The following is a 27,405-nucleotide window of genomic DNA, read 5'->3' as shown; positions in this document are numbered from 1 at the left end:
GAAATTTAGCAAACTGCAGATGAGCAGCAATGTTCTTTTTAGAGAGCAGTGGTTTACTCCTTGCAACCCTGCCATGCACACCATTGCCGTTCAGCATTCTTCAGATGAAAATTAACATTAGCCAATTTGAGAAGCCTTTAGTTGTTTAGAAGTTACCATGTGTTTCTTTGTGACCTCGTGGACTATTCCACGTCTTGCTCTTGGAGTGATCTTTGTTGGTCTCCACTCCTGATGAGGGGAACAATGGACTTGAACCTTGAATGGTCTTTCCTCCATTTATAAACAATCTGTCTGACTGTGGATCGGTGGAGTCTAAACTCTTTAGAGATGGTTTTGCGACGTTTTCCAGCCGGATGAGCTTCAGCAACTCTTTTTCTGAGGTCCTCAGAAATCTCCTTTATTCGTACCATGACAGACTTCCACAAACACGTGTTGTGAAGCTCAGACTCGGATAGATCCGTGTTATTTAAATAAAACAGGGCGCTCGCTCACTCACTCACTCACACCTGATCATCATCCCGTCGATTGAAAACACCTGACTCACCTTCAAATGAACCGTTCACATACTTTTGCCACTCATCATTTCCCTCAACGAGTAGATGACAGAGTATAATATTTTCGTCTCATTTGTTTAGTCCGGTTCTCTTGATCTCTTTTAGGACTTGTGTGAAAATCTGTTGATGTTTTAGATCATATTTATGCAGATATATAGAAAATTCACAAACTTTCAACCACCACTGCAGCTAAAAAAATTAGCAGGACTTACGTTAAGTGACTAAATATTAAAATACATATTCTTCTTTTCACTGATTAAAACAATGATGCAAATTGAGACCCTGATTCTGAAATCCTGCCATTGTCACAGAAATGTTTACAACCTGCACCCATACCATCATACCTGGGAGCATAAAGACTGAAACATGTTAGCGACCTTGACTGCTGGTTCACACAACAGTTAGCATAATGTTAACTATATTACTAACGATCCTACTGTCAACTACCATGATAGTGATGCAATGAAATGGTGTTCCATCCTCAGGCCTCAGGGTTCCTGGTATAGGCTCCAGATTCACCGCAACTCTAACCAGGATGAAGTGTTTACTGAAGATGGATGAAAAATAAATATTTTCCTAGCTTGCTAACAGCCTTGCCTTTTGGTTTATACAATATATTTAGCCTAACATTAGCTAGTTTTCTGTCAGACGTCTGCATGCTGCGTCATCATCTGACGTACACAATGCTTTGATGAGCCCCAGAAGTGCAGCATTGATTAGAGGCTTATAAACTAACAGCCTAAAGCTTGGCAGTACTTGGTTTTAATTACATGCTAGGATAACATTAGCTAGATTGTTAATGAACCCGGCTAGATATTAAAATTCAAATATTGTATGCTAATGAGGTGATTAGTTATGTAACGTAGCTGGCAACATTAGTGCAATCTTTACGTCAGCGTACTCGGAAGCATTGAATTATAGTGTCAGGGTGTGCTAATCCGCGGATGCTCACCGAGGTGCAGACTGACCCTTTGTTATTTACAACAGTTTAAAATGACATCTTTAAGCAGACTTTAAAATATCGTGAAGATATCCCTTCCTTCATTTTTCCCTTGCAGACAGAAATGACCCAATCAGTGACCCCATGGGAAGAGGTCTCGTGGGGCAGCGGATTTGCTGCACCGCTAAAAATAACCTTCTAAAAATAGAAAGGCTCGGTTACGAAGACGAAAATCTTTTGTAATGTACCTGTGTTTTCTTGAGGGCACGAAATAGCACAAGGTTTAGTCACACATCGTAAAACTCAGTGGCACTGATCGAGTTATTTGATGCTTTTTCCATAGCGATGTATAAAAAAAAAAAAAAAAAAAACCCAGAGCGCAGTGAAGCGGAGAGGAAAAAAAAGGAGTGGGAAAAAACACGTCTAACATGATGGATTGCGCATCCGTAATCAGTACACTTCCTGCATGGCTGCTTGCACAGCATACTGTTTATACTTTAATTCTCATCTTTATATCTCCTCACACTCCTGTCTACGAGTAAACACAGACATGCAGACAGACAGACGTGACTCAGCAGACGAGGATTAGTCGCTCAGTTTATGCTTTTTTTTAATATGATGTGAAATGGGAAGATTTTTATTTGAATCGGACAAACATAGCAAATGACTACGGGTATTAAACTCCAGCGCTTTTATTTGTACAACTCTCGAACAGTAGATGCTGTTAGACGTATGTTTAGATCCTTAATGAACAGAACAGACATGACAGAGAAGATGTGACGAAACACTTGCTGAGACGACTCACTGAAGAAACCCTGAGAGGAACCAGACTCGAAAGGGAAATGTGTGACATCGGATTATAAATCACTGCCACTAAATTCACGAAATCACGTGACCTGTCTGTCACGTGATTTCTGGAAGGCCCGAGAGTTTATTAAAGAACATACTTAAACAACCATAATGATCAAGGAGCAATGAAAACCAATCGTCGAGTGAATCCAGTTGAATCCACGAGGAGCCCCTGTCAAGAAGATGGAAGAGAGTGTGTTTGGTTTGGAATAGGGATATATAAACCAGCACTCTCTCCGGTTGGTAGTTTTTGTGAAAAATTTGGGGAAACATTGGGGGAAAAGTACATTCTGGACAATGTTCTGGACAAGCATCAATCAGGGTTTGGTTAAAACAAGTAGAACTTACTGTAACGCCAATGACATCATTGGCACCAACCAACAAATCAAGTCCTTCTTGTTACTAATTTTAACCATAAAATCTACTTCAAAGCGAATGGAAGCTGTTAAAGAAGAACTATTTTGGACATCTGACTTTGCTGTGACCTTGACCCTGTTCGGTTGAATTCCAAAATCTAATCAGTTTATCTGCTGGTTCCAATGATCATCCCATATCAATCCTACATTCGTTCTTGAGATAATGAGAATCTCAGATGGATGGATGGATGGATGGACATCTTGAAAACATAGTAGTGGAGGCATAATTTTTATTTTAAAAAATTTAACATGAACATCCTTTGAACATCCCATGGAGCGATGTTAAATCCATTATTAAAAATGTACAGAATATCGCACGAGCACGACTCCGCCAAGAGGAGACCATCCACAAAAAGTCAGTGACCATGTAAAGAGAAGCTTAGTCAGAGAATTATAAGTAATTAGAGGAGATAAATTGGTGAATCAGACCACGAACATGCAACAAGGGAAAAAATAACCCAGCTGTTTTTAATCATTCGTCGCTGGATACTTCCTGAATAAGTCCAGACAATTAGACTAACGATGGCTCATGAGATACCTTATATAAAAAAAAAATCTGAAGAGAACTGATGCCTGTAAATCTGTACACGCCATCCTGAGTGTGCAAACTGAAACATAAGCATCAGCGTGTTGGCAAAGCAGGTTGGAAAGTCATAGAGAAATGAAATGTTGTCATAGTGATGTTCTATGAATATGATTTCCATATCAAAGGGCCTTCACACTAATAGCACCATGCCAACTCTCCAAAACAAACTTGGTAAACACCAGTACAGTAGGTACTGGAGTTGTAAGTACAATCTCAGGAAAAAAAAAAGAGAGAGAGAGAGAAACTTTCCTGCCTGTTAAAGAAAATACGAAGAAATTCAGGAGTATTACAGAGCCAATTACGTGTGAAGTAGATTATATAGCGTAGATTCTCGATACAGTGTATAAGCCTCAATTAGGACTCCAAATTTAACGGATTTACTCTCTGACTTCCTATGTAACTGAATTAGATTAGGTTTGTCTCTCATCAAAGTTAATGAGATCGCAAAAGATGGCACTAACAATCAAAAAAGACTGTTAGCACGCTACGCTGCGTTGCATTTGTGCCAGCCTTGAGGTCCGTTCTAACCTGTCTCTGTCGTTTGTCATCTCAATATCTGCACATAAATTTCCCGAGCATGCATTCGGTGTCAAATTAACTGTCAAAAAAACGGAGGCCAGGAGGAAAAGATATTACCAGTGGTTAGAAACGTGACATGACCTGAGATGAAGTTAATCATGCGTGACAGAGGGTGAAGAGGGGAATGAGGACAGGCTTTTAAACAGCAGGTCTTTCATTTTTTTTTTTTTTTTATTTGTTAGCTTGTTAGTTGCCTAACAAAATTTGGTGGGGAAGTGCAGAATCACTTCTCACTACTCATGCCATCCAAAAGTATTGGAACAGCAAGGCCAGTTCTAATTTTTTTCTTCTTTGTTTCTATTTTTTTTTTCTTCGCTATATATTGATGACATTCAGGATTGAGATCAAAATCTGAAGATGAGACGATAAATCGTTCCATAATTTCAGCTTTCATTTCCTCATATTTAGATCTAGACGTGTTTAAAAACTTAGAACTTTTGATGGCAGACCAGCCAATTTTTAGGTGAGCAAATGTATAGGAACAGATAGTCTTAAATTAAAGTAATGGTGGATTGTGATACCTTCAACCCTGCCATGTGAAGGTTGTTGGTGATGTTTTTGGGTTTTCATAGCTCTCACAATGTTTCTGTCATCAGCTGCTGTTGCCTTCCTTGGCCGACCCGTTCCATGTCTGGTTGTTAGTACATCAGTGGTCTTTCTTTTTCAAGACATTTGAAATTGTCATATTAGCTATGTCTAATGTAAATGCAATGGCTCTGAGAAATGTTCCCCCTTTCCTCAGCTTCATAATAGCTTGCTTTTCTCCCATAGACAGCTCTCTGATCTTCATGTTGGTTTATCCTTTTTAACAACGAATGCAATCTTCACAGGCGAAACCCAGGACTCAAACCAAGAGTAGACATTCAGAGCTATTAACTGTTTAAACAATACATTTAACAGGACACCCCTGGGCAGCAAGAAACACCTATCAGTCACATGTTCCAATATTTTTGATTACTTGAAATATGGAATCATTTTAGGAATGTATTCATTGTATAGCAAAAATAATAGAATTGGCCTTGCTGTTCCAATACATATGAATGGGACATACGCTGGGCTCATGGTCGCACTTCAAATGAATAAAAATGTTATTTGTACAGTGCTTTTAGACAGACATTCTCAAAGAACAACAGACATTCTCAAAGAACTGCTTTACAAATAATGTAGATGAATACAGATTCAGACTAGGAGCTCGTTTGCATAAAATATGCTCATTTGCATAAAGCATGGTTCATTTGCATAAAAAGTGGTGGGGTTTTTTGCCATTTGCAAGCATGAGCTTGGGTTCTTTTTGTGTTTACATCAAAAAGTAGGTGTTTACATTTGTGTATTCAGAAACGTTTGTTTCTCAACAGTGACCCAAAATACACTGCAGTCCAAAAGTTTGCACGCCCTTAATATAATAATGAAGAAGACGATTTATTGTGTTCAATTTCACAGTTGTTTCATCAATATCAAAAGTCATAAAAGGTTTAAATTGTGTATGTGAATAGGTTAACTGTAAAGGAACAAATAAATACTGTCTTATAATTTATGCCTCATTTTATCTGCATATAATCATAACCATATCGACTAAGAAATAAAAGCATCACTATAATTAGATTTTCAGTATTCATGAGTCTAATAATAGGTCAAGGAAAGTGCATTTTTATTGCTCAATGGAATTTACAGCGAATCGCAGAGACAAAGAAATGTTTTCTCTCTTATATTTTGGATCGCCGTATCATGAACACATCCACGATTCATTAGTAAGATCTTGAAGTTATTATAATTTCTTGTAAGAAGTAATATAGTTTTAAACATCATGGGTTTGATTAGGACATGCAAATAAAAATGCATACTTCAGAGAATTCTATTGTTCAGTACTGTGAGTTCATTTGGGACGGAAAAACATGTTTTTATCTAAAGCGTGTGTCATTTTGAATCTGCAAAACCTCATAAGCATTAGGGTTTATAAGAAATGACATTAAAAATGACATTACCGCACAACATTACATTACTGGCCAGAAGTCGATTATTCTCCATCAACACGGGCCTTGAGGAACATTCATGAAGTCCATCTGGTAAATTAGCACTGCTTCACCAATAAATAAATAAATAAATAAAGATCGCCTGATCTCTGCTGTTAATCTATGAACACATGGCAATTTTCTAGCATGCTGCCTTGTAAAATAAATAAATAAATAAATTAAAAAGAAGAAGAAAGAAAAGAAAAAAAACCAACAACAATCTCAGAGCGTGCACCAGCACGAAGGCGTGGAAGACAATGAAGAGAAATGCCTTTTGGCTCTCACTCCGCCGTACCAGAAGCTCCAGTGACAATTACCCAAAACACAATCTGACTCAATCTTCTGACGGAAATCACAGCAGAGTGAGCACGGTCCTGTGAGAAAGTGTCTTTGAGGAAAGCTGGCTTTACATTGTGTAATTATTCACACGTCATAAAATAATTTCTCGGTTTGAGATTGGTGCTGAGATCGGCATATTTAGCGTTCCCGCGTTCTGTCGACGTGAGAAAGCTCTGAAAATCTCAGAGTGTGAGGTTTTTATAGAACGGCTATGAAAACGATAGTGGTCATGCAGAAACCTCAACAAAGCCTCAAATCTAACACTCTCAAAAGCTTCTTATTACATCAAACTGACTCTGAAGAACGTTTGCGTTTTAACACGAGCTTGTTTTCTTCACGAGCTGATCTCCAGATCGCGCTGATCGATAACGGAAAGCAGCCATTTTTTTTAAAATCACAGGTCTATCGTTAGAGGATCTTCATATAATCGTATAATCTGACATGAAGAAGTAAGGAATAAATCATGATGTGGCGGTGTGATGAAGCAGAGTTACTGTTACCTCCCGAAGTTGATTATTTTACTATAACAACACTTCCTGCAGTGTTTTATTCCTTCTACACCACAAATATTTGCCAACAATTACAATATTAGTTTATTAAAGAATGACACGTCACAATATTTATCTGTTTATAGCAGGGCTGGGCAACCTGACAAAAATCACATCACAATACTTGATGACATTTCTACGATACATGATGCATATCACGATATGTAACTTACCTAACAAACCGTCTGCAAAACAGTAGTAAACTAAACATCAATGCCATCTTTCAGAACATTCAGTACATCCATTGCAATTTTTTAAAACGTAAAACATACATCACCATACCAACGATATCTCAGAAAAGTGTATCGCGTAATCGTTTATCACGATATCAATATTATCTCACTATATCAGCCAGCCCTAGTTTATAATTACTTTTATTTGTTTATAGTTACTTAATGCCCAGTGAAAGAAGTTAGTCCTCACTTACGTTATAAACAGTTGTTCCTTCACCAGCTTCTCTTTTTTCCTCTCTCTTAGGACAAAAGAACTCAACAAGCGTAAACCCCTTTGCAATGAAGATGTTCCAAAAAAGCATTGACACTGGAGACTCCTTCCATCCATTTTCTATAACGCTTATCCTACAGAGTTGCAGGGAACCTGCAGCCTGTCCCAGGGAGCATGGGGCACAAGGCAGGGTACGGGGTGCCAATCCATCGCAGGGCAAAATCACATACACATTCATACACTAGGGACACGTTGGACATGCCAATCAGTCTACTGTGCATGTTTTTGGACTGGAGGAGGAAACCGGAGAACCCGGAGGAAACCCCGGCAGCACGGGGAGAACACGCAAACTCCACACACACAGGGCAGCGGCAGGAATCGAACCATTCCCATAAATATTAAATAAACACCTTACAGGAAACTTCACCATATCAATATTTATATGTTTATCGTATACACATTTCTAACCGTATCAAGTTCAGAGTATGTACTCGTCCGCCGTACAAGTCCCTGTGAATGAGCTCTTACTATACAAACGGTAACTTATTCGAACGAGCGCCACGGGATGAAACACGTCATCTCTGACGTGTCTGAGATCTTATTAGGATCACGTCGTACAGTGCGACGAGAAATAATCTGAAAAGTCAGCTGAAACCGGCTTACCTCGAACAATCCCTGGTTGACCTTTGACCTGTGCAGTCATTCACTTCTGCCACTGAACTCCCACCCAAGCATGACTCATTAAACATTCAGTATTTGACTCGATTCCAGCCCTGACACCAACATCAATTAATCTCTTTTAGCTGAAAGAGCTGCAGGGTGAACGTTCACGCGTTCAGCGCAATAACCGTGTGAGAAAAGGCCAGAGCTTCTTAATATTAATGCACCACACAGTACAAGAGCTCGTGATGGAACGGAGTCATGGGTGAGACACTCCTGTGAGTCAACAACGTCCGGAGATACTTACATGGCAGCAAACATGGCCTGACGTTGTAGTAATGTTTGGGATGTGGACATCCAATTAAATTTTTCACTGCAAGAATTATACACTTTCTGTGTGTGTCTAAAAAAGAACTCAAACTCATGATGAACTACCTAAACAGAGAGTTGGATATTTTAGATGCATTTGGTGGAGAATTCATGGATATTCTGGTGCAATGATAAACACAGAGATGTTCTTCGTTGTCACTGTCCTAGTACCATCGAGTGTACATCTTTTATACATTTAGTGTGTATCATTTACCATGAAGGTGCATGTAGTATCTTTATTTAGCTTTTGCAATGGTCCAATTATGTAGCTGAATTATTTTAAGGTTTAATGATACATACTGTAGGCACAAAGCCCGCCCCCTTGATAGTACCACCACAAGTGACAGCAACGACTCCGTTTGGTACGCTTATTTCTGAAATCTGCTTAAGATATTTAACTTCAAAAAGTCTTCAAACTATAAATATCTTTTGCTTTTATTTCTAGACTTGAATCTGTTTTCTCCAAGACCTAAGCAATGTAGAGTTATGCACTTTCAGAAACTACGGTACCAAACAGTACTTTTCTTTATCCCTGGGGTGGTACCATGAAGGTACATGTCTCATATATTTTACCTTGGACAATGCATGTGGATCAGATTTTAAACATCAAATTATGTACATTGTTTATTTATTTATTTATTTATTTATTTATTTATTTTAAATACAAAAGTACCCTTGGTGGTGCCATTCCAGCAAGTACAGTTTGGTACCCTTATTCAGTTCTGACAGCGCATAAATCCGGGCTGCTCAGATCTTAACTAGAGACTAAGACATTCAGGAGGGACAAAAAGACAGTAACGCTATCTGCAAATCACATATTTAAAGAAAATTATGAACGCACCAATCTGTATTTTGGGTACCTGCTTGTCACTTGGGTGGTCTCATCAACGAGACATCTTTTGTACCTGTAGTATGTATCTTTAAACTTTTGAAATTACATTACAGTATACCTTAAGGACCTTTGATTTCCCCTGTAGTCTGTAAGTAAGCTAATTAAATGCACACCACCTGCACCTTCCCAGGTGAAATAGAAGTACTAAAGGTACAAAAGACTACAGATAAAGAACCTTGTTTATTTCTGAAGGTGTGCAATCCTCACATGATAAAAATATATTTATCGTGTGTGTGTGTGTGTGTGTGTGTGTGTGTGTGTGTGTGTGTGTGTGTGTGTGTGTGTGTGTTGCATTTGCGTGCCCATTTTGCTCCAAAACTGGTCTATACGCATCCAGCATTGTTCCAAAAAATAAACAAACAAACAAACAAAACAAACAAACAAACAAAAAAACATATTTTTGAGTCACAACTTGCAAAATGAACACCAGAGGGATCCAACACTAAAACATGCATTATGCAGTTGACTAAAAAGCGCTGTAGTCTACCTACTTCCGCCCATCCTGGATTTACAGAGCATCATATCATCCCCGAAGCACCGCGAGCTGGAAGAGGCGGAGAGAAGAAGCAGGATGGATGTTGCGCACTCACCAGACGAGGAGCAAAGGAAACGGCGCTCTCCTCTCCTCTCCTCTCTCCCTGTTTCCTCTCCTCCTCCGCTCTAAGTCCTGAATTCACCAGAGGAACGATGCTTGGAGGATCTCATTGGGGAGGGAGGGAGACGGATCAGTTGGCCGGATGTCCGCGGCGGGAAGGGCGAGAGCGCAGCGTGGATCAGCGCGACGGAGGCAGAGCTAAAGCGCGGAGCGGCGGAGACTTTCTATCCCGCATCACACACAAACCCATCTCTCTCTCTCTCTCTCTCTCTCACACACACACACACACACACACACACACACACACACAAACACAATGCATAGAGCGCCCCCTGCTGTTGGTTTGGAAATCTTTGCGCCCTCGTTCTGTGATCACGTGAGCGCAATTAAGAGGCCACACTTTTTAGTAACCTTGAGATTTTCCAAACCTGGATAAGAGACGTGGGATCTGTAAAGGCCCAGGCTGCTTTGTGACCATTCCAGAAATTTCCTGAAAGGGAGTTCTAATGTTATATGGGGTATTTCACGTCACATTTAACGCCACATTTTTGTTTTATATTTTAAACAACAATAGCAACCAAGTCAAGCTGAATCATGTGTTTCTATAGGATAGGATGGGGATAGAGATGGGGCGGGGCTTAAGTCCCTCAATACCACTTATGGATAATCACAGGGGAAAATAAGGGACAAGGGAGACCAACCCACTGCACAATACAGCGCATGTCCGTGAACTGGGATGGGAAACCTGAGTACCTGGAGGAAATCCCCAAAGCGCACACAGGACAGGATTTGAACCCTCAACCCCAGAGGGGAGGCAAATGTGCTAATCACTAAGTCGCCGTGCCCTCCACCCTCATGTTGTTTTTGTTAATCAGTATTAATGCTTACATGATGGATCTGGTGCTCAGGTTAAACATTTGGCACATTACCACTGAAGCCTGGTGCAATCTCCAAGTCACCATCTGTTCCTGACTCCAGGAAATGCCCAGAACCTGTTAAGGAATGGTTTAGAGCTGAATTATTATAGAAATGCATGTGTAGTAGAATAATTGGGTGTCTTGTTAGTGTGGTGGTTAAGTGGCAGAGCTTTTGTTTAGAAACTTCCATCACAATATCCGGATGGATTTTTTTTTTTTAAAAAAGGCCGTCAGAGGCTTCAACATGTTCTCCATCTTCTTGAAGAGTGTTTTTACCTATGGGTTTGCCTGAATGCCTTTCTCAAACAGATTAAATATAAGTATTGTAATATGGCTGCTTTTAAACTTATGTAATGAGATGTATGCAAGATGCTGAGTCATATTTTCCGTATGAACTGCACTGACGTCATGTTCGGTAACAGAGCTTTGAAGGGTGTGCTAAATATAGGACACGTTCAGGTGTGGTTGTGGTGTTTTTCTGTAACGGTGTAACCAATGATGACTTGAAGCAGACTTGTTTAGAGCAGTGGTCACCAACCCTGTTCCTGGAGATCTACATTCCTGAAGACTTTAGCTTCAACTGTAATCATGACCACCTGACCATCTAATCGTTGCTTTAAGAAGTTCTTGATTAAGTTCTCAACTAAAAGGGGTGTGTTGGATTTTGGTTGGTGATGAAACCTGCAGGAAGGTAAATCTCCAGGAAGAGGACTGGTGATCACTATTTTGAGAATGGATCTGAATCACCGGATTTGGTGAGGTGTTTCATGTTGTCTATACTTGTGTACGAGATTTTGTAGATCTTAGTCATGATCGTCAGCAATCTCGAAAGTATCTCTGCCTACGTAATACTTAAACTTCATGTGAAGGCTATGATGAAATGCTAATACACCTTCAAGAATTTTATTTTTATTTCTGAGATGCGTTTTCTTTTTAGCGTTTCTTCTTGGTCTAAACTTTGTTCAGTTTCACAGGGTACACAGGACTATTTCTGGCCACTCGCTGCCTATTTTTTTTAAAACGCGATTAGTTTGAAAGCTTCCATGTCTCATTGGTTGCCTGTATGATTGAAGAACCCAGCGTTGCACGTGAGTGTTCGGGAGGAACGTTGCTCCTGTGGGTGGAGATGGTGTGGTGCGTCACACTGAGGTAAATGGATGCCTTGTATATTTGCAATTCTAATATTCTTCTACTTCTGTTTGCACCTGCTGGGAAGCATGCTTGAAAGTGCTCTGGTAAAAGGAGACTCCATTATACATTATGTGAAATTAGCTTGGCTATTAGAGCCACCAGAAGGTAAGTTAGCTGTATACCAGGAGCCAGGGTGCTGAATATTGCAGATAAATTTAACGTGTTTGTAATAACGCTGTATGTAATTGCCCAACACCCCACCCCACCCCAGTGCTTGATCTCTGAATGGCAGGATGTCTAAGTGGTGCTCTGAAAACAGTGTTGGTTTTAAAGAGATTTGGGCGACTTCTGAGAGTCACTCTGACCTGCTGATGTCACCTCACCCCAAGAGTCTCCACCTGATTTCTGATCACCATATCCACCTTTTAAGGTATTGTACTCATGCTCCAATCATTCCCAGCAATCAGCTCTGCATTTGTACTTGCAAAGTGTAGTTGCACTTTCCTGGAACCTTTATGCTTCAAAAGACTCCTATTCACTTGCACTTAGTCGTACATTTTTCAAATCCTTTTATATCTTGCATTTATACGGGGGTGTTTTTTTCTTCTGCTCTGGGTTCTTCCTCAAGGTCTTAAGGTTCTTTCTCAAGGGCATTCTCTGGGCTTGTCCTTGAAGGATGGTCTCTAGGTTCATCTTCAAGTTTGTTCTTTGGTTTTCACAATTCTTTCTCTTGGGCTCCTCCATGAGGGCCTCTTCTCTTGGTTTTAAGGGCTTTGTCTGGGTCCCTCCTCAAGAGGTAGTCTTAATGTTCTTAAAGTTCTTCCTATTTATCTTTCCTTGCCACTTCTTGGTCATTAGCATTTTGGATTTCTGTAAAAAAAAAAAAAAAAAAAAAATTTAAGTCACTGCACATCTGCAAAAACACCAGTTTCAGACTTCTCCATGTTTGAATGTTCTTCACCACTTGTCAATAAACCCCAGCACTAAACCAATGACCGTTCGAGTGTTTTGTTCACTTGTTTTCTATGGTATATATACACCTACCAACATCCCAGAAGCTGTCACTGGAGACTGCTTCTGTAGATGTAAAACATCTCCTTACAGGAAACTTAACAATTATAGGCTTCATCTGTTTATTGGGCGTGTCTGCTGTACAAGTACATGTTTCTACAGAAATGCTAGTGTATTAGGAGTGTATTAATATAAACCTCCAAGCTGCTGTTATATAAACTCATCCTCCCTTTCTGGCTAAGCATTCAACGGTGGTATAAGTATATTTTTCAGTTCACTGACTCTGTAAAGGAACACTCTGTAACTGAGGTAAATGTTTGCACACAAAAAATAATAAATTGTTTGCACTCTGTCAATAGCACGAGGCTCTGCGTCTGCTCCTCACAATAACTTTAACGTATCATTTGGAGCAGTTTCCTTTTTTTTTTTTTTACTTTGCTTCTCACATCTCATCAGAGCAGTAAACAAAAGCTCAGATGCTCTTTGAGTCTGTCTGATCTGTCGCTCGGCTTCAGGGAACACGGCGTCGCTGAGGCACGTCGCTCGATAATAAAAGAAACGAGGAGGCTTGATATTACTGCAGACGAGCCGAGGCTTTCCGTGCGGCTCAGACGGTGAGCAGTAGACTGAAAACTCTTTACAAGGCATCGTAATGAATTTTGGAAAATGTCAGCGCGATATGATCAACCATAATGAGTTTTTGAAGATTTTGGTGACTAGAAGTGTTTTTGTATCATGCCAAAGTAAACAGACATCACACACAAACAATTACAGTACAGAGTCATTGCCTGAAATTTAGTTGTGTTTTATTTGTGGCATCATTTACACGAGCCTTTCATTTGGATCATCTCATGCCTGGACCACCTTCTTCTTCACGCTGGCTCTTCAGGCATCCCTCTGGAAAAACGATTAAATGGTTTATATAGAAACCTGCTACAGTGTTTTCGGATCAGTTTCAAAGGTTTCCAGTTAGAAACTAAGAACCCTTAATTATTCAGAGAACCCTTTTCCCTCCTAAGAGTGTATGTATTGATGAAGCAAATCTGCTGTAGAAACTTCTAATCATTGCTCGTTATTTTCTTAATACCCAGAGTCTGTCAGGGAAAAGAATCAGTGAAGACTTTTTTTTCTTCAAAGAATCTATTCAATGGTTATGTGTGCAGTAGAAACTCCAAATGATTTGTCATTATCTTTATTCATAATCCCTAGATCCTGTCAGGATTCAAAGTAGAACCCTTTTAGGCAGTGAAGAGCCATTAATTATCCACATAACCTGTGAAGAACGCTTTTTTCAAAGAATATATGTGTGTGTGCAGGACATACTACAAATTATTGGTTATTCATTTCTTTGTAATCCTTAGAACCTGTCAAGGTTTGAAGTAGAAGCCATTTAGAACCAGGTAAGTGTGGTGTAAACTCCAAATTATTGGGTTTTTTAATACTTAGAATGTGTCATGCTTTGAAGTAGAACCCATTTAGAACTACTCTACTGGTTCTACCTGGAACCCTTTCATACCCGAAAACTCTTGTAAAATTCTACACTAAATAAAAGGGGTTCATAAAGGTTCAATATCTTTAACACCTTACAGGTGTTGCACCCCCATTGCTTTTGAATGGAGTGGGCTGTGTGTGTTTGTGTGTGATGATAAAATTCTGTAACAGAATGTTTAGATCACATTAAGAAGGAGATTATCAATATCTACATGCAGATTATTTCTCTGTCGTGTGATGATAAACTTAAAAAAAAATATATATATATATTTTTTTTTTTTTTTTTTTTTTACTGCTATAAACGATATTTTCTTCATTTTGCGTGAAGGTGCACAAACTTTTGCAAACAAGCACGGTGAGATGAACCAGGTCGCATCGGTGTGGGTTTATGTACTTTTATGTTTTATTGTTAATAATTGTGTAAATTCATTCATCTAGAGTGCATTCGCATTCAAATATAACAACAATAACAACAACAACAACAACAATAGCACAGACTGCAGTCTCCTGTACATAGCCTAAAGAAAATCATGTTAAAGATTACTATACATGAACATGATTTTAACTTTAATATAAAGTTTTTTAAAATTCTAAAGTAGAGATTGACTTTGGAGACTAGAATGAAAGAAACAGACACGAATCATTTCATTATATAAACTCAGTTGCACAATAAATAAATAAAAAACGAACCGCTAAAATCCCAGAATCTAAAACATGTCCTGACTGCCACAAGATGGTGTCGTAATGCCATGAATCTGAAATTTGTTGTGACCCAGTTCTCCCCGGTCCAACTGTCATGTTCCGTTTTTTTTTGTTGTTGTTGTTTTTTACAGTAACACTGCTTGTATAAACATTTTCAGTTTCTCTTTAATTCTCCTCTGATGGGAAATCACTCTCTTGGTCACACTAGACTGAATTTCATGGCTGAAACATAGCAATTGGGGTTTTTTTCCCCTGAGTGTGTATGTGTATGTGTATGTATATATGTGTGTGTGTGTGTGTGTGTGTGTGTGTGTGTGTGTGTGTGAGACTGTGAGTGTGTGTCAGGAATTCCATCTTGTGAACTTTGGCCATCCTTCAAGAGTTTCTCAGTGCTCAGGAGAAGCAGGATATGGAGACACACTCTCACTTTCTGTTTGCTGACAGGAAGGATATCAAGTTCCTGAGAAAATGCAAACGATCAGAAACTATGGAAGCGTGTTATAGCACCCTGCATGAGCATGTACGCTGAGGAGAACTCACTCGCAGGCGGACAGGATTATGTATGGTTTGTAGGGTTTGTGGGGTTTATGATGACAGCTTACGATTAAATAATTTCTTCTCAAACACCACAAAATGGCTCTTTAAACCCTTATGGAAACTTCATACTGCATACACACACTGAATCCGTGTGTAACACGTACAGGTGCATTACGACATGTAAAATTGTGCAAACTGAGCAAGTAAAGACGTGTGAACCACATGGGATCATGTGTAAAAAATTATTTTTTTTAAAAGAAAGAAAGAACGTGTTAGAAATTATCCGGTAAATGAAATCACATGCCACACGTGTATAAATAAATGAACCTTTGGAGGGTAATCACACGTAAAAATAAATAAAATGTGTAAAAATCACATGAAAAGAGACCTTTTGGGGCGAAACGTCCATGTGAAAATAAAGTAATGAGGGATTTTTTTGGGCGGGGGTGTCAGATATATACTGTATATACACACATGAATCATGGGTAAAAATCACATGAAAATTAATGAATAATGATAAAACTCACATGAAGATAAAACATAGACGGAAGATCATGAAAATAACTGAATCGTGTAAAAAATCACGCGAAGGTAAATGAATCATGTTTTTATAGAATGTGAAAATAAATTAATAAAGCATAAATCATATGTGAAGTAAATTAAACATAGGTAGAAACGATGTGAAAAATTAATCATGTGGGGAGGGGATAACGTGAATTTAAATGAATCACGTGATTTTGTAAAAAAAATAAATTATCAAATAAAAGTAAATGGAACGTGTTTGAAAGTAACGTGAAAATAAATGAATAATGCATAAATCATCAAAAAACGTGAGAGCAATGATGAAATCATAAGCATGTGTGTAAATGATGTGAAAGTGTGGGGGGGAGAAGTCACATGAAAATAACGTGTAAAAATCATGAAAATAAACGAATCATGCGCAAAAATCACGTGAAAATAAATTGTGCGTAAGAAAAAACGTGAAAATAATGGAACTGTACAGAAATCACCTGTGAAGATGAATGAATTGTGTAAAAGTCATGGAGAAATAACGTGAGTCACGTGCCCTACAAAAAGGCTGACTACACAAACCAACAAACAGCACGTGAAGTGTCTCGAACCAAAGCGTGTAAATTTCACACGTGAAGATTCTGTGACGTTTCTATAACAGAGGGGTTATTTGATAATTAAAAGGTTCTTAGCTTGCAAAAAGGGATTCTACTTGCAGCCCAAGGACATTTCAACCAAGAGTGTACGTGGAATTAAATTAAACCCGATTATTTTAATGCAAATGAAAGTATAGAATAATGCAACACACAATAAGCAGATGGTACATGAGCTATTTCCTAATGGGCATGAAATAATGTGTGTGAAACAATGTGTGTGTTTCTCAATGGAGGGTGGAGAACCATTTCCTGTCTCCCCACAGCCAAAAAAAGGAACATACCACACACACCCACACACACACCCACCCACACGCACACACACCCACACACACAGTACCTTCACAACTCACTGAGCCAATACTTTATATTGCACTACAGTAAGCCCATACTGTTTAATAAGTAATTAAGTCACCATTAAAAGTAAAAGTAATTAAATCTTACACCATTCATTCATTCATTCATTCATACATTTACTACTTCATCTGAGACTTTAAAGATTAAATATGAAATTTAAATTAAATTTACACACGTGTGGCACGTCACGTGTTATGCTCCACGCAACTTTCACATGAATTCTTGCACGTGGTTTTATTTTGATTTGTGATTTCTCACACTATTCGGGTTTTCCTCGTGCGTTCTTTTCTTTCCGTAATTCGGAGATTCACAAAATTTTGGGCCGAATGACCCAAAACGGACGTTACGAATTTTCTGCGACCACAAAGCCATCACTTCTTTCCTCTTTTTAAAAAAAAAAAATCAATGAATAAAAATTCCGGATTCATAATTTATAGGGATTCTGTAACATTTAAACATTTCATTTTGTCAGTAAGATGTGTACGTGTAACATAAGTGACTGAAAACCAAAGGAATATTCCTCGCACTGATTTACCGCTCTAGTGGTAAGTGTTGTGTTGTTAGGGAAACGATAGGGAAGGAGAAGAATCCACGCCGAGGTGGTGTGATACGGCCCGACGCCGAGCAGACGGGTTTATATTTGGCACTTGATTTTGCCCCGATATGGATCGACATTATTAGTTCGCACTCGCTGTGTTTATTCCAGAAATCTCAGACACTAGACGGCACGTCAGAGACAAAACATCCCAGTCTGTCAGGTTTCCAAGACCTGTAAAAATGCTTAGCGTTTATATTGATGAGCTCTGTCTCTCAACACTTTCCGCTGTGATTGTAATCACTGTGTAATCATCGGGATTGTTGTCATGTCATGTTTTCGACCTTGATGAGAGAGATCGGAGGAGAACCACCACACTGGTTTGAGTTGACAGGAAGTCTATAGTAACTCAAATAATCACTCTTTACATCCGTGATGAGCAGAAAAGCACCACAGAAAGACACAACTGTCAGCCAACAACTATCATGGGCTCAGACTCACCCAAACTGGACAGGTGAAGACTGGAAAAAGGCCAGGTAGTGTTTTTTTTTTTTTTTTTGTCTCTAATCTAATCAGCAGTCCAGTTTGAATGAGTCTGTTCCCATGATAGCATGATAGCAGAAATGATGTAAAAACATATACGTTGCTGTGCTGCGCGATGCATTTACCGCATTCAGTAATGCATCCTTAGTAACTGCCTGGTCAGGGTCATTGTGGTTTAAATTATGCTACTAGTTTCTTTATATGTTATGAAACAGAACCAGCTAAATTCATTAGAATAAAGTTTAAATATCTCAGGCAGACAGACGATGCTAATAAGCTAATGTAAGACTTTCTGTAAGGCCTTGCATAAAGCCTTCTTGAATCCAGAGATCTGAGTCTAGCACTTCGATGAGGTTAGAAGCATTCCTAAACGAATAATCAGATTTGTCATCTTTTCACACTGTTCCGCTCAGATAACAGCCTTTTGAATAAAAATGTAAACAAAAGCATTACTAAGCCCGAGCCGAAAATATATGAGTCATCTTGACGATCCTGTAGTACCACTTTGCAGTAATTCCCAGCCGGAGCTGGAATTCGGCTTGGAATTAGTGAGAAATTTTGAAAACATGCGAATTGCGAAAGCTCAGATCCATCCTACGGCATCGAGCCGCGAAAGTCTGTCAATTTCCCATACGAGGTCAGGGGACGAGCCTTTGTCCTTTTAGCTATCAGTTGAAACTTTAGCATGTTCGCAAGTTTTTGCACTTTCATCTGATGCTCAGTAACTTCATCTCAGAATAAAAGAATACTTTTCTGGTTTAGACCACCTCCCAAAACTAACAGTGAAAGCGAAAACTAACTGTTGAAGATTAATACGCTGCGGAGAAAGGCGCAGGACAACAATTGTGCTATGAAATATTCTTCTGTTAAAGAGCTTGCAATGGGATTTTTCAGAGACGGCGAGGGCAATTCCAAACTTTCGCATGGTGTAGGTTTGCACCGTTAAAAATGACTGTCTGGAGAACATGAGTCGAAATGCCGACGATGACACAGCCGTCCCTGGCTGCATTCTCTCGCTCTCTGTCCCCTGTCAATCACAGTGACACTAACCAAGCGTAGGCATCATGTACAGTATGTGGAAGAGGACAGATAGCGCATTTTCCTGTGATGCGGCCTGAGCAGACGTAGTCGGAGAGGAAGTTCGCCTTCACCTTTCCCGAGAGGAGAACCGGCTGGTCGGTTTAAACTAAGAAAATGTACATCTGTATCACAGACAAATTTTTCCTTTGGAACCCTAAATGTTTAGACTCCGTTGTCCTCAAGCTATTTCGCTCTGTATGTGAAAGAGATATAGTCAAGGTCAGCAAGCAAATACAGGCATCCTCATGCTGTGAACACGGCACAGACAGAAAAACGGAAAATCCCCTCCACATTGCGCTGTTTGGTGAAATAGATTTTATACATTAATATACAGTAGAGTAACTTCCTCTATAAAAGCACAAGGATCAAAATAAAACGTCTTACTCAGTAAAAACCGTCTCTTTGGAAACCCTTTCTGTAGGAGACAACACTGTGGCAAAGTTCGTTCACTCGTTCCTCAGACAGGAAATAGAAAAGAAAAAAAATCTTTTTACCATGTCATTAAAATCAAGACATAAATTATTAATCATATCACTATCAACGCATTTGTGTTTCAGGTTTAATGTAAATCTACGCAGTGTGGAAAGTGTGCATGCCTTCGGGACGAAATGAAACTCATACGTTTATTTTTTAAAGAGAAAACGTTTAGCATCTCAGGTTTGATGGATGTTGGTCTATTATCAGATAACTTGTACAGAAGGTTTCAGTGCAGGAATTTGCACAGCCTCAGGACATCATGAAAATAGATGACATTTATTTCTAAAAGAAGACGTTTAGTGTCTTAGGTTTGATGGCGTTTCTTTATTATCACAAAACTAGCACTAGCACTATGACAAAACCTGTTGCAAGACTCGTAAAATTTTCTTTCTATTTCCCTTCTCATGTTTTTTTTTTATACTTCTTTCTTTGTGTATATAAGTAAAAGAATAGATTCTTTTTAGTTTGCCCAGAAAACATATAAGACGCAAAGTTTTCACTCTATTCATCCATTTTTCCAGTTAAGTGTTTTTAATAACATTTAATAGTAGTATAATTACACAAATGTCCCTGAAATTGTCTTATCAACAGTACTGGTAATGGTACAGAAATAAGCCCTTTGCCCTGTTCAGCTTCAATACTTTTCCCTATAAGGCAAGTTATAAAGCAGATGTAGATTCAGCAGAAGGGATGGAGTCAGGTGGGTGAGGTAAAGGCTTGCTAATTTCAGTTTTGTTGAAACTGCGATGTCTCGAGCAGCGGAGGAACTCTCGTACATGCTTACTTAAATGCGAACACATTTGGTAACGACGAGCAGATCCATACTCGCAAACCGAGAAGAATATTCCACGGCCAGAACTTTTCAACTCTTTCTCATCTATAATCTTACACTCACGATAGCGAGCGACAAAACAGCAGACGAGCGCTCATTGTCACACGGGAGGTGTGATTTCAGCAATATTTGAATTGAGATTTTTCTCAGTTCTCTGCAAATCCGAAGGATTCCTCAGAGCGATCCTATAGCGCGCACAATCCAAAGTTTCTTCGGTTCATTTCCAATCTCATTTCCCATGCAAAACAAACTTATTACCGTGGTTCCATCTTAACCCGTCATATAAGACCGCTCAGTGGGTGTATAGAGACGGTACGAAGAGAAATAAATTCCTTAAGGAAGTAGCAGTGATCGTCGGTGATTCTGGCGAGTGTACAGAGTTAGTACGGTCAGCTCACTTTGCTAATCTATTCTGAGAACAGTACGAAGTTGATCGATCAAAAAAATCCATACTCACACTGATTAGTCATTTGTGTTTAACTAGTTAGCTTTAGAAGCTGTATATGACTGCTGTCAATTCTTTCCTGTAGTAAGAAAAAACTTAATAGGCCACCCCATAAACAACAAACAACAAGAGACTTGTGTGAACATGGTGTTAGTGTGAAACATGTTGAAGATAATGACTACACTAGCAGTGATGGATAATATACACTAACTATCTAACTAAACAGATAGAGAGATAGATAGATAATGAGTCTTTATTAGTCACTTAGACATTAGAGCAGAGTGAAATTCTTTTCTTCATACCCCAGCATGTTAGGAAGCTGGGGTCAGAGCGCAGGGTCAGCTATGATACAGCGCCCCTGGAGCGGAGAGGGTTAAGGGCCTTGCTCAAGGGCCCAACAGTGGCAGCTTGGTAGTGCTGGGGCTTGAACCCCCGACCTTCTGATCAGTAACCAAGACAAAGCTTTCAAAGAGCTTTAACCGCCAGGATGGATGGACAAATGAATGAATGAACGAACGAACTAACTGTGACTAGCTGCTCCATATTTGGAGATTAAAGACTAAAGTTAGCATAAGATATGTTCTTAGAGAAAAAATGACGGATCTAGAACCCTGAAACAATCTATGTGGAACCCTACAGCAGTAGGCCATATAGAGATCATGCTGAGTGGTACTCTTTTTTTAAAGGTAGAACTTAACCATCCAAAGATAGAGTGAATACAAGACTCCCAGCTGCATAAATGCCTATGATGGTAAAAACGAGACTAGATATATATATTTTTTTAAAGCCATTTTGTTGATGTTTTTGAAAGCGGATACACCATGAGCTCCAGTAAATATCCATCAGAGCACAATAAGGTCTTTACTGTTCAAAAAGCTCCTGTGTAGGAAAAAAAAAAAACTAAAAAAAAAATCACTTCATATTTAACCTGAAGGCCAAGAAATCCTTCATCCCCATCCTGAGAGCGTGAACCTCGGCCTGCAGTCATAACACTCCTCAAAATTGCTCCCGTAAATCATGTTTAGATCGAATTTACCGAGCGGGAGTGGGTGAGTAAACACCACAAGACACCGCTTTTTTTCTATTTCAAAAAATGTCAGTTCCTACTCTGAGAGGAGTGTGGAGTAAGAGTGAGAGGAAATTTCTGAAGAATGATGTTTACAGATGTTTTAGCACGAACCTTACAGTTGAATCGCTTGCGAAGAATTCACAAACACAATGACCACGCATGATTACTGAGTTCTTATACAAAACACAGAAGTACTGAGGCTGCTTTTAGTGTAATAGCTTATGTGTGTATGTGTGTGTGTGTGTGTGTGTGTGTGTGTGTGTGTGTACACAGCGCCCGCCACTAATATTGGCACCCTTGGTAAATATAAGCGAAGACATTATTGTTTAACCTTTTGATCTTTTGTAAAAAAAAAAAAAAAAATTTTAAATACTCTTTGAGTGATCTCTGAATAACTGATTATCTGTTCATTTAATAGTAAATCTATTACATTTATCAAATGATGAGAATAATCAGGATTGTTTTAGTGATATAGTAGTGATGAGTAGTAGTAGTAGTTATTATTATTGCTGTTGTTGTTGTTGTTGTTGTTGTTGTTTACTCACTATAGGTAATTAAATAAGGTGGAAAATATCAATCTAATTTCTTAAAGTTTAACCAAAACTGTAAATGCAGGGAAAACTTTTGACTGGCAGTGTACACACACACACACACACACACACACACACACACACACACACACACACACACACACACACACAGTATCTTGACTCACTGAGTCAATACACTTTATTTTACACTACAGCATGCCCATAAAGTTTAATAAATAATTAAGTCACATCTTACACTATTCATTCATTCACATCTCTAAACATTTGTAGTGCTTCCTTTAATAATAATAATAATGTTATTTAATAGAATACTACTAATAATAATAATAATAAGAAGAAGATTTCCAGCAGATGAAGAACAGTAGATTATTTAACTCTCTTTTGTCCTTCTTCCTTTTTTTTCTCTTTCAAGTGGACTTTTCCCTTTTGCTCAACACTTTCCCGAGTCCTCAATAAAGGAAATGTGCTCTCCTATTTCACTGTACTTCACTTAACTGTAAATACCGTAAATACAATAGTGAGGGCAGCGACCAAAAGGTTATGAGTTCTCAGCTGTAGCTCACGAGTGTGAGACTGCAAAGGCCATGTTCTCATGGAGAAGGAAAAAAAAATGTGGCTGTTTGTTGAAAAGGCCAAATTCTCAGTGAGGGAACAAATCACAAAAGCCATGTGAGAAAAACCCCCCAAATAACGTTAATGTTATACGCTAAGCGCATACTCTCATTACGAATATATGCATAAACTCATACTATATACAGAACATTTAATACCTGTACGAATTCTTCGGTTGTCCCTCTGCAGGATCCATTAAAGGTTCTGTGTAGAACCCTACAACAAAGTGCTTCCCAATTATATATATATATATATTTAGAAGAGAAGAGTCCTTAATTATCCAGTGAACCCTTTCTAGAATTGTAGGAACAATTCAGTTCAAAATCACCATCGGCATATCAATTCACTAATTAATGCACCAATTTCGAATTACTGTATATACACAGCCAGAAAGAAGTACATATAATGGTAAGTGCTAAAGTTTGCACACCCTTATACATAGGCTACATTACTCTCATTAGTAATGTAGTAATGTAGTAAACTCTCATTACTCTCACTAAGTCTTTGGCACACTGAGTTGTTCTATATCTTTTTTTTATTATTATTATTTTATGACTTCTACATTGTCAAGCCAATACAAAAATATTTCAGATTTCTAAATATTAGTTTTACATGTCAGTAAATAAAAGCAGCATATAAACATAATGAAGACTGCAGCGTGTTGCTGTAAAAAATAAGAAGCGAGTGCGACAGTAGAAGTCTAGAGAAGAGCCAGGGCTGGTTCTGCAAGATGCTCAGTAAATCTTACAGATCATTTCCTTATAAAACTGCACAGATTGTACCTGAGACTACTTTTTCGTTCTTTTTTTTTCTCCTTAACCTCGGCTCCGTCCAATCAGAAGTTCACATGTGCAAAATGTGATAGAGATAAAAAAGAAAAAACAAACATTCTCAATAAGCAAAAAAATTTCCCAAACAAACTCATGTTACAAAAATGTAACTGTCTCTGTAAATGTGGGAAAATATTTCCCCAATGAATCATGATCAGTCCTTTAGACAAGTGCGGTCTTGTTTTTTTTCGAGTCCTGCAGGAAACATTTTACATTTGCATTTCTCAAAAGTGACACAGAGTGATGGTCCGGTGCCATATCGCTTTCCGAAGCTTTGATCTATGAGGCTGTTTAATCATCACTCATATTCTGTCTTCACAACATAGTGTTAAGATTCACCTCTGCTTTTAAAAAAACAACTGTTCCCACTGCTGTCGCTGTGATTTTGTTGTTGTTGTTGTTGCTATGTTCATGAATCAAACTTACAAAATCTACCTGTGTAGATAAATCAGTGGGTGTGGTCAACAGATTTGTGACTCCTCCCTAAATGTCATTTTAGTTATATATTTTAACCTGATGTCCGATTTAAACCTTAGCATAATAGTTCACGAAGCATTCGTATGAGGTGTGCTCTGAATGAAACGTGATAAAACACGTGACGTATTATTATGTTTTATGATAATAAAAGAGTTCTGTTAATTAAAGTTAATAATCTGCAGTATGTAATGCAGCAAAGTAGCCTGTACATGCACCTGTAATTTATCTGTAATTACTATAATTTATATTTACAGCATTCTTACTGTAAGGTTTGTTATAGCAACGGCACACTGTACTGTATTTTTAAACAGAGTTTTTAAAAAAAAACAATCTTTAAAGAATTACATATTTGCATATTGCACAGTTGAATGTGCATTTAGACACCTCAGGAATTAAAAATATCTCAAGGAAAAACAAACTTGTGATTAATAATTAATTATGTGTGAAAAATTACATTATTATTATTAACATTTAGGGAGGAAAATTAAAGGGGAGGGGATTTTGTTTGGCTCGAAGAGAACATTTTGATTGATGGACCTTTAACCATTATTGTTGTTGTCACAATGCCACTATGTTACAGAGAACTCAAACAAAAATCCCACTGTAAATATTATAATTATGGGAAATGCTCTCTGTGGTGGAAAATGATCCAGATTATTATTTCAAAATACACTAAAGAGTTTTGGACTGGTTCTTTTAGGCAAAAAATAAATAAATAAAAATAAAAAATAAAAAATAAATAGTTCTTCCATTGTATCGGCCTCAACTACAGCTTTCCGTTGACGTATGTAGGTCACTTATATACTGACAGTTACAGTCAGTAACTGTACTTCTATAAAAGTGTAGCAGAATGACCTGATAAAATGGCCAATGAGCTGCTATAACCATATACAATCACCATCCACTTTATTAGGAACACCTGTACACCTGCTCATTCGTGTAACTATCTTAAATCAGCAAATCGTATGGCAGCAGTGTAATGCATAAAATCATGCAGATACAGGTCAAGTGCTTCAGAAAATGTTCACACCAAACCTGAGAAACATTTCAGCGACTTTGATCACGGCATGGTTGCTGGTTTGAGTATTTCAGAAATCGCTTGGGTTTTTAACCTACAACCTCTAGTGTCTCTAGTACTGACACAGAATGGTGCGAAAAACAAAAAACATCCAGTGGGTGGCAGATCTGTGGGCTCGTTAATGAGAGAGGTCAGAGGAGAATGGCCAGACTCCGACTCGGGTTCAAGCGGACAGGAAGGTGACGGTAACTCAAATGATCCCTCGTTATAACTACGGTGAGCTGAAAAGCATCTCAAAATGCAGAACACATCGAATACCACATCAGGTTCCGCTCCTGTCAGCCAAGAACGGGAATCTGAGACTAATGGGAACAGGTTCACCCGAACTGGTCAGTTAAACATTGTCCAGTTTTCTGTGTAAATTCTAAAGCTGCTTGTTTGTAAACAAATAAATAAATGAATAAATAAATAATCGCAGGAGATCAGCAGTTTCTGAAATATGCAAACTTGCTCCAACATCCATGCCACGGTCAAATTCCCATTTTTTCCACATTCTGAAGTTTGATGTGAACATTAACCGGCACTCTCGACCTGCGACTGCATGATTATATAGTATATTATACAGTATATACTCCCTGCAACATGTTTTAGCTGACTGGATACAGCACTTGTATATGTACAGGTGTTCCTAATAAAGTGGACAGTGAGTGTATAATAAGAAAGCCTTGTCGAGAAATGTCGTAAAGCGACACGTAAAGCGAAGATATTTTTAAAAATGATAAAACGAAGAGTATCTAAATATCAAAAAAGTGACGATGATGAAAACAATGAAAACTAAATACAAGACACTTTTTAATGGCACAAAAAAGTATTTGGAATTAAATTTTTATTTTTTTTGGAACTGTGACATCCTAATGCAGAAGACATCAATTCAACACACAAGACAAAATGTATGTGTTTTGAATATACTATATATATATATATATATATATATATTATATATATATATATATATATATATATATATATATATATATATATATATATATATATATATATGATAAATCTCATTATCTCATTATTTATTTACTACTTATTTACTTATTACATTACTACTTATTTACAATTATTATTATTGAATCATTATGAAGTATTGAATATATTATACAGTATAATTTAGATATTATGCATTAAGCATCTTATATAAGGCTTTTGCACAGCACTATAACACAAATCTAACCATCTATACACACACGCTTAAAATAACGCTTAGCTCTAGAACCTGTTTAGATCTCTTGTTTTGTTCCTAACTGGGAACGCTAAAAGGCTATAGAACCGTACACCTGCGTTTCCTATAAAGTTCAAAGTAAGCAACTCTAAAACTCTTAACTATTCAGAAGAACCCTTGAGGAAGTTTTTTTTTGTCATCTGTATAATAATTATGCTTGAAATTATTTTTTATTTTATTTTACTGTGCACTTTTTTTTATTTCCTTCCATTTATTTACTTTAACCTTGCGCAATGACCTTGACACTTTTTAAACAAGAAATCATGTACTACAGTCGAGCTATCACGTGTATGAAAGGATAGTAGTAGTAGTAGTATGTTTTTATTCAGAAACTGAGTAAATCCCAACAGTTAATTAAGTCCTATAAATCTTAACACCTAAAAGGAGTCAAAAGTACAATTGACTTAAGATTAAATGACATGACTAGACCTATCATTATCTGTTATTAAAACAAGCTTGGTTAGGGTTCTTGGCAAAGTTCGGACTCATTTTCATTTTAAACCACCTGTAATTACTACACCGGACATTCTTTTAAAGTGTTATGATTGATTTAAGCGTT

General features: G+C 38.0%; 1 protein-coding gene across 4 annotated transcripts in view; it reads right to left on the bottom strand.

The window, feature by feature from the left end:
• ctnnd2a (catenin (cadherin-associated protein), delta 2a) overlaps window positions 1–27,405 on the bottom strand; it is a 293,452-nt gene that overhangs the window by 264,854 nt on the left and 1,193 nt on the right. For all 4 annotated transcript variants that reach the window (XR_008393326.1, XR_008393327.1, XM_017453313.3 and 1 more), the window contains exon 2: window positions 9,776–12,698. The gene's annotated coding sequence lies outside the window, so the exon portion shown is untranslated. The remainder of the gene's footprint in view (window positions 1–9,775; window positions 12,699–27,405) is intronic.

The sequence above is a fragment of the Ictalurus punctatus genome, chromosome 23 (genome assembly GCF_001660625.3).
Source record: "Ictalurus punctatus breed USDA103 chromosome 23, Coco_2.0, whole genome shotgun sequence".
Classification (NCBI taxonomy): domain Eukaryota; kingdom Metazoa; phylum Chordata; class Actinopteri; order Siluriformes; family Ictaluridae; genus Ictalurus; species Ictalurus punctatus.
This window is presented reverse-complemented; position numbering and strand designations above follow the sequence as displayed.